Raw genomic sequence first — 9,446 nt, 5'->3', positions numbered from 1 at the left:
CGAAAGTAAGGTGGCAGATAGCATTGCCAAACCACTTACTCCATTATGACCAAACCACATACTGCATTATGAACACACAATTTCTATGCAAGTAACAATAAGTCAAATGATGTCGCCAAAACCATTGACAATATGTTTCATGATGTGAAAGATAGAATTTCAGGATTAAACTTTTGATGTTATGCATATAAATATGATTTTTATGTTTTATGAATCCATTTGTCAAACACATGAAACCCATTTTTATGATTTGTTGCTAGCATGAGTTGATAGGAAGTCTTTTTGATCACGGAATTATCACTACACGATGGACCAAGCATGGAGGCAAACAACTGCCAGGAAAAGTTGACTTACAGAGGCAATTTAACTGCCGATACAAGTTTACTGCTGGAATAGAAGCAGGGTGGCGGGTGAACTGCCGCTAAAGGTTTTGGATCAGGGGCAACTAACTGCCGGCGCAAGTCGTGGCGGGAAAACTGCCAGAACAGATGCACTAGAGGCACATCATCTGTCGGTACATAATTAGGCGCGTGGGAGCGAAATATTGGCGTCGCGCGAGGGAAATCTTGGCCGTGTGAAGGAAATATTAGCGCGTGACGCGGCGAGCGAAATAGCAAAATCTCCAAATCCCCAAATCCCACGCCGCTCTACTCACAAAACCCTATCCGCGCCGCTCTGCTCCCACCATAGCCGCGCCGCTCCCACCTGGTCGCCGCTCCCACCTGCTCGCCGCCGCCCACCCGCTCGGCACCGCGCGCCGCCCACCCGCTCGCCGCCGCACTCGCACACCGCTCCTAACCGCCATCGCCCACCCATCCGGCGTCGCTGCTGTAGCTGCCCGCCACCGCCACTTCTTCCTCCACCCTAAGCTGGCCGCGGTACGTAGCACTGCTTCCTCCCCGTCGCCTCCTTCTATCTGTCCGTCCTCTACTTCTCCCTGGTCCGCTGGTCGTTCCCTCCCTCTCCCTGGATAACACTTTTTTTCTCCCTATTATGTATGCAAGGAGAGCAAGGGCAAGTGCACGACCATCTGTTTCCGTCTAGATCGAGTTTCCATCCGAGGAGAGCAAGCCGACGATCATCTGTTGCTGTTGAGGAGAGCAGTATACGTAGTTCCTCCCCGTCCCCTCCTTCTTCCTCCCTCTTCCCCTTCTTCTCCTGCCCTCCACACTCGAGCTTGACCATTTTATTCTGATTTGGTGCCCTGCAGGTGAATGATCGTTGGCACGACTGGGGGGGGGGGGAGGGTGTGAATAGGAGATACACAATTTTTATATCTTTTTTAGTTTTATGGGCGGTGCGGAAGTAAAGGTGAAAGCTTTGGTAACTACGGTGAGCCTAGCTAGGATGATGCTATGCAATGCAACATGCAAAGGAACCACAAGTAAGGATGAGAGAGGAGCGGGACAACCGGGGGGGACGAAGCGGAGACGTGATATGTTTCCCGTAGTTCCTCCCACACAAGGGAGTACGTCTGCGTTGAGGAAGTGTGGACCACGAAGGTCCAACGGCCACACATGCCTCACCTTATACCTCGAGAAAACCCCACGAAGGAGCTTCCTCTTCTCACATCTCCAAGAAGTCCCACAAAAGGAACCCTAATGGCAAGATCCACTAAGGACTAGGTGGTATTGGTGAAATCTCTCTTGGTAGAACTATAGATCGGGGTCTCCTCCACCAACCCTCAAAGTTTGAACATGATTGATTGGATGGGGAGGGAGATCCTCAAGAAATTGAGCTCAGCAACAATGGAGGAGAGAGAGAGAGAAGACTTGGAGCGAGCTGGGGAATAAGGCCCCCTTTTATAGGAGCCTTCAAATCCAACCGTTATGTGCAGTTCCCGCACAAGCGGTACTACCGCTTCCGGTACCGCTTAGGTACCGTAAGGGTCCCCAGGGCTTACTGGACACCTTGTGGTACCACAGCGGTACCAGGGCGGTAGTGCCGTATCGGTTGATATGGTACCTAGGCGGTACCGAGGCGGTGCACCGCTTGGGAGCGGTACTACCGCTCAAGGTACCGTAAAGGTTCCGCAAGCCCTTCTGCAAGCATTTCATCGTGTAAAAGCCAGAGCGGTACTAGCCACCGGTACCAGTAGGGATAGTGGTACTACCGCTACTGGTACTGGTACTACCGTTTATGCTGGAACTGCTTTCTCCTCTTTTCCTCTTTTCCTCTCCAACCACGTCACCTCGCGACACACACACAAAACCAGAAAACCTATCAACTAGTCTTGAGTCTTCCAGTCCTGGGATGATCAGCGAGGCCACCATGTACCTGCAAATCTTATCAAAGCAAACTATGGACACGGTGAAATACATTTGAGTGTTGTCAACAAACACACAAAACACTTAGGAATAGAATATGCTCTTTCAATCTCCCCCTTTTTGGTGTTTGATGACAACACAAGAATTTGCGATAATAACACAAGATATTATGATAAGATCCAAGATTTGCAAAATATAGACGGAGCTCCCCCTAGACGTGTGCATAGTTTAAGTATGCATTTGAATACAAATACACAACATCCTAGGTACATGGCTCCCCCTAGATTTCACAAACCAAGCACATATGCAACAAGAATATATGATATAGATCAAGGCATATGTAACTAGAGGCAACACAATATGATATAGGGAGTTTGAGAGATTGAGTCATACCTTTGTCTTGAGAAAACCCAAACTCCAACAAATATGCCTCCAACTAGATGGTGTGGCAATAATAGATAAAAACCGAAGATCACATAGGCTACTAATAAGATGTCTTATTACAAACCGGGGGGGGGGGGGGGAGACCCACGAATAGAGTCGCAAGAGTAGAAAAGCACAAATACGAATAAGTCTTTGATAAGAACGGAGTAAAGTGATGCCAAGGCCAAGAAAGACCAAAAAGAAGCACCGAGCCCTTGGCATCCCCATGCAAATCCCGCAACCTAATAGAACATCTTCTCCCTCTTTGGCATCGGAACGCCAAAAAGGGAAAAGAGGCATACTAGCACCCCAAGGAGATCACTCGTCATCGTCGTCGTCGTCGTCATCCTCTTCCTCCTTGTCCTCGTCATCATCCTCCTCATCTTCCTCCTCATCCTCCTCTTCATTTTCATCATCTTGAACATGAGCCTTTCCATGAGGTGGAGGAGAACCACGGTTCCAATGGCCCTCCTCGGGGATGGAGTCCTCGGAGCTTGTCCACTTGTGCTTGGACTTCCACTCCTCTGGAGGGGTGATGATGTTTTCGGAGCCATCGGAGACGGGAAGACCCATATGGACCATCATGGCCTTTTAGCGTTGACGGCTCTTCTTGCTTTGGTAGTGGGCATCATACATCTTGTCCTCGAGGTCTTGCTTGAAGCAAAAGGATGTCTTGAGATGAGCGGTGAGCTTCTTGAACCACCCTTTGGTCTTGAAGGACTGTGGCACATAGTCGGAGTCATCGCTATCGGCCTCCTCCTCATCCTCATCCTTGTCCTTGGAGGAACCGGGGTCAAATTTTGGCTTGTCGTGTTTCTTGACGGTGGGGCTGCGCACATGGTGAGTAGTGACGATGCCGCATTGTTCTAGGAGGTTTCTACGGTTCTCTTGATGCCACTTGAGGCAAATCAGCCGCATGATGTAGGGTGCATATTGAGGGACCTTGCGGAGGAAAGCACAATCACGCATCTCATGCCAAATGTAGTCCATGCAATCCAATTGCTTGCCGCTACCATGATACTCTTGGGTGAGCACTCGGAGGTTGACAAAGAACCCATGCACTTCATCTTGATTGGTGTTCTTGGGGTTGATGGTGTTGCGGTAGATGCGGTTCATGATGTCATAGGTGGGCAGGAGGTGGTATGCACTGCTGCAAAGAGCTCGACCGGGGATGTAGAGGTTGACCATCTTGTCTTTGCTCATGGACTTGGGGTGGAGATGAATCCAGAAGGCGTTGTGGTCATCATGAGCAAGTTGGTATGCAAGACCATCCGCGAATTCTGCCCAAGTGGCCCTCATGACATGCTCCTTCGTCATCCAAATGAGGGAGCGATTACCAAACTCATCGGCTTCAAACACAACGGTGGCGTCGAATTGGCAAATGGTTTCCTTGTTGTAGTCGTGGTTGAAGCTCATCAAGGGGATAAGTCCAAGCTCCTCACAAATGGCCTTCGCCTCCCCAAAGTACTCCGGTTCCGAGTCAAGCTTCTCCATGCTTATGGAGCATTAGGGGCAACAAGCAAACTCTTTCTTGGCATAGATGTCATTGTAGATCTTCTCTTGGTCTTGGTGGTAGAAGTATGGATTGGGGCATAAGCGGTTGTTCTTGGCCACCAAATAGGGATTGACCCTCCGGATCGCGATGAATTGGTTTTTGGAGAGCTTGTCCATGGGTTTGGTGGGACCCGAGGTGGTTCTCTTCGTAGCTGCAGCAGCAGCTGCTCGTTGGCATTTTGTAGTCCTTGGTGAGACGATCTCCTCATCCCATCTTCTTCCCTTTGACGAGGAGGAACGGGAGGCTTCACTTTGCCACCACCACGGGGCTTGGATGAACCTGTGAATAGCATAGGTTGTAGAGGGAATGGGGGTTAAGTGCACAAGCCTTGGAAGTTTAGCACAAAGGACACTAACAAGCAACACCAGTGAAATTGTACTAAGCGGTAGTACCGCAACCAGGTCCGGTAGTACCGCTTGAACCGGTAGTACTGCTCAAGAATGACCGGTACTACCGCTCGAGCACTGCACCACCAGATCTAGTTTTGGTCCATGGCAATGAGGCACAAACTCTACATAATGTTGCTAGCTAGTATCCCTCTACATGGAAAAGTCCTCTAGAACGAATCTCCACCAAGAACTCCAACAAAACCCTAGCCTATGCATCTAGGGAATCCAACAAACCCTAGAGAGGGAGGTTCAAGCTCATACCGGAGGCCATGGTGGAGAAGAAGATGGGGAAGCTTCTCCACGGAGGAGATTTGGCCAGAGATGGATGGAGGAGGATATCGGGGCCGGTCTCCTCGAGTTCCTTGAGCTTGGGCGCCGCCTTTGACTTGAGGTGGGTGGGGGAAAGTGATGGATTTGATAGATCCGTCCCCACCCGGTACATTAAGTCGAAGTCGGAAGCGGTAGTACCGCTTGCAAAAGCGGTAGTACCGCTTCCCGGTACCTAACCTGTACCCCAAGCGGTACTGCCACGCCATGTCAGAATCCTGACAGATGTCAGGACGCTGACTAGGGGCAGTAGTACTGGCCTGGCCACCGGTAGTACCGGCCATCCAAGTTCAGAAACCCCAGATTTTGGTGTAGACTTGTGCTTTTAGACGGATTTGGCTCAAAGGTAGGTGAATGGCTTGGGATTAGACAACGGAATTGATAAGGTACTACTCAACCAAGCTTGCAACAGGTCAACATGAAAAGCCAAGCTTGGGTGAATCTCCCAAAAGAACACAAGAAAACAAAAAGAAGTTCAAAGAAAGTAAAAAAGAACCAAAGAGAAACACAAAAAGCTCCTCAAAAGAGGAGGTTGGTGGCCGAAGGCACCGTGTAAGAGCATAATAGCGTGAGGTGCGTAGATGTATCTAGGACTCACAACTAAAGCTCAACATGAAGCTCATTCGTCACTTTGTTGACAAATAGAGTATTTTTTGGATTACTTTATGCATAATGGGGGGAGGGATAGCTCAATAAATTTAAACCGCACCCCCCTATGTTCATGTGTGCAACTCAACAAGACACTAATTAAAGAGTGGTATATGCGCACGACGATCAAGCAAAGTTCGACGGATCAATGATATTTAGGTCATGCCTCAATTCAACAAATCTCTTCTCATCCAAAGGCTTCGTGAAGATATCCGCCAATTGATCCTTGGTTCCCACAAATGATAGAAAAATGTCCCCTCGAGCAATGTGATCCCGGATGAAATGATTCCTTATCTCAATGTGCTTCGTCTTGCCGTGGATGACCGGATTGTAGGCAATCTTGATTGCGCTCTCATTGTCACACAAAAGAGGTACCTTGCTATACTCAATTCCATAATCCCACAAGGTTTGCCTCATCCATAAAATCTGAGCACAACCACTAGCCGCGGCAACATACTCAGCCTCGGCGGTAGAGACGGAGACGCAGTTTTGCTTCTTCGAATACCAACACACCAAAGATCGCCCAAGGAAATGGCAAGCTCCGGAGGTAGACTTCCTATCCACCTTGTCACCTGCCCAATCGGAGTCCGTGAATCCACACAAAGAGAAGTCCGTGTCTCGAGGGTACCAAAGACCAAAGAGAGGGGTATCAACAAGATATCGAAAGATCCTCTTCACCGCCATAAGGTGGCTTTCCTTCGGATTTGCTTGAAACCGTGCGCACATACCAACACTCAACACGATGTCCGGACGAGATGCACAAAGGTAAAGAAGCGAACCTATCATGGAACGGTAGATCTTGTGGTCCACCGACTTGCCACCCTCGTCGAGAGTGAGTTGGCACTTTAAGTGCATAGGAGTCCCAATGCCGTTCACACCCTTCATGTCAAAGCGCTTTAGCATATCTTGGAGGTACTTGGCTTGATTGATGAAGGTGCCATGCCGTAGTTGCTTGATCTCAAACCCAAGAAAGTACTTGAGTTCCCCCATCATCGACATCTCGAACTTATCGGTCATCAACTTAGCAAACTCATCTCCTCCCGCACCCCATTTCCTCCCGCACCCCATCTCCTCCCGCACCCACGCGGCGGCGCTGCACCGGGCAGCCCCCAGCGACTCCCCTCCTCCCTCTCCCCAGCGGCTCCCCTCCTCCCACCGCCGCCGCCTGAGGCGCCGCCGGGCAAACCCCTGGAGGCGTGGTGGCGGCGGACTTCCTCGACCACGACAGGCATGGGGGCACGGGTTCGCGTCTCCGGCGGCGGTGATCCGCATCGGCTGTCGATGGTGGTGCCATGGAGCGGTGGCGACCAGGGGAGGGAGAGGATCTCCATCGTTTTGGTGGGCGGCGGCGGTGGTTCGGGTCCGATCTGGGTCCTGACGGGCTCGGGTGGGCTGCGATCATCCTGCTGCGTTGACAACGATGCCGGCTTCATGCAGGCTTCTGGGTTTGTTCTGAGGCACGAGGACGCCATGGGCGACTGTCCTGGGCATGGTGGTGGCGGCCTCCTCCTTCACCGGATGTGGTCGGCTGGTTGCTGGGGTGGCAGATCACGAGATCCGTCTACTCCGGCGATGAAGATCTAGTTGACGACGAGCTAGCGATGAAGGGGCCACCGGTGAAAACCGCGCCTTGACATCGCTCTCCGCGGATGATGGCGGCGGCTATTGGCGCCGTTCCCTTGCGAAGGCATCATCTTTGCTGGCCTCTCTGCTGGATCTTGCCGAGTTGGGGACTAGCGGCTGTCGGTGAAAAGCGTGCCATGATTGGTGGGCGATGGCGGTGTTAAGCATCGCTTCCTTCTTGAAGGCATCGTCGTCGCAGTCTACGGCTACTCACTCGTGCTGCTCCGGGGGAAACCCTAGATCCGGGTCTCCCGGATCGGATGATGATGGTGCTTCCTGCATCGTTCTACCTCTTGGGGCATCATTTTTGGAGCAGCGGCTGGATGGAGGTGGATCTTTGGTGGAGTGGTGTTCATCTACCATGTTGAAGTTGATGATTCTCGACGGCGCGGAGCTGCAGGGTATCAAAGACGGGCACGGACTACTAGACGCGTGCAGGATGGTGAAGCTGTCTGGCGTCATCGTTACATCAACGGCAGGTCTGGCAAGGTCAGTGCGGTGATCCCTCTTGAAGATGGGTGCGAGGAAGACGGCGGTAGCGATTTCTGTGGCGTGTGTGTTGGCGTGCGCTGAGAGTTTGCTTGACTGGATGTGCTTCTCACCTGTTATTGGGCAGCTTGGGAAGGCATTTGGTTGTTTGGATGATGTGAGTTGGTGTTTTGTCACCCCTTTCATCCCTCTGTAGGTTTAGCGAGGTGGCTTCGAGTTTGATCTTTTGTATTGCTCTTGTAAGATGTTGTGAATAATCTAATAAAAAAGCCGTGTGCATCCCTTGGATGCTGAAGCTGGGGTGATTTTCCCCCCATTTCGAAAAAAAAACTTAGCAAACTCATCGTTAAACAAGGTGTTAGTAGACCCAAATATAATGTCATCTATGTAGAGTTGACATATGAAGAGTTCCCATTGACCTTCTTAGTAAAAAGAGTGGGATCGATTTTCCCCACTTCGAACCCATGGTCCTCAAGCAACTCCCGTAAGTGCTCATACCAAGCCCGAGGGGCTTGTTTGAGACCGTATAGAGCCTTGTTAAGCTTGAAGACATGCATGGTCTGGGAAGTGGGGGTCCTCGAACTCCGGGGGTTGTCTCACATACACCTCCTCATGTAGAGGACCATTGAGAAAAGCACTTTTAACATCCATTTGTTGAAGCTTGAAACCATGGTGAGCGGCAAATGCTGAAAGGATACGAATCGACTCAAGTCAAGCAACGGGTGCAAAAGTCTCGCCATAGTCCACGCCTTCAACTTGAAAAAAGCCTTGAGCTACCAATCTTGCTTTGTTGCGGATGACGATGCGTGTTTATCTTTCTTGTTCTTGAATAACCACTTGGTGCCGATAACATTGCGGCAATGATCTGGTCGCTTCACAAGAGTCCATACATCATTTCTCTTGAAGTTTTTTAGCTCCTTGATACGTCCATTTTGCATCACTATTTTATATCATAATTTACTATTATTCATTGATATATTTCATATTTAGAGATGATACTCATGTTATTTCACCTATTTTGCATGTTTCATGATTATTGGAGAATTACTCACCGGAGTCAGGATTCTGCTGGAAAAAGCACCGTCAGGATGCAATATTTCTGAAGATTAACAATTGACGGAAAATACACCGAAAGTCTTATTTCTCCAGAAGAAGGAGCCAGCCAAGAGGAGGGGCCGAGGAGGGCCGCCATGGGCCCCCCCCATAGGCCGGCGCGGGCTCCACCCTGGCCGCACCGCCTTGTGGGGAGGGGGGCCACAGCCCCCCCTCGGCCGTCTTTCTTTCGTGTACTTCATCTCCCGAAAACCCTAAGGTGTAGGGGGGGGGGGGACGGAGAATAGACACAGCCGCCTCTGCGGGGCGGAAAACACCAGAGAGAAAAGAGCTCTCCGGCAGGCTGAAATCTGCCGGGGAAATTCCCTCCTGGAGGGGGAAATCGTCGCCATCGTCACCGTCATCGAGCTGGACTTCATTGGGATCATCATCATCATCATCTCCATCACCGACACCGTCATCTCCACCGCTGCACCTCGTCTCCGCTGTAACATCTAGGGTTGAATCTTGATTATTTCATAGGGGAAACTCTCCCGGTGTTGATTACTCCTTGTTATTGATGCTATTGAGTGAAACCGTTGAACCAAGGTTTATGTTCAGATTGTTATTCATCATCATATCAAAACCCCCTGAATACTTGTCTGTGAGCATTTACAGTGAATCCTTCATCGA

Source organism: Lolium rigidum, chromosome 7 (genome assembly GCF_022539505.1).
Source record: "Lolium rigidum isolate FL_2022 chromosome 7, APGP_CSIRO_Lrig_0.1, whole genome shotgun sequence".
Classification (NCBI taxonomy): Eukaryota; Viridiplantae; Streptophyta; class Magnoliopsida; order Poales; family Poaceae; genus Lolium; species Lolium rigidum.
This window is presented reverse-complemented; position numbering follows the sequence as displayed.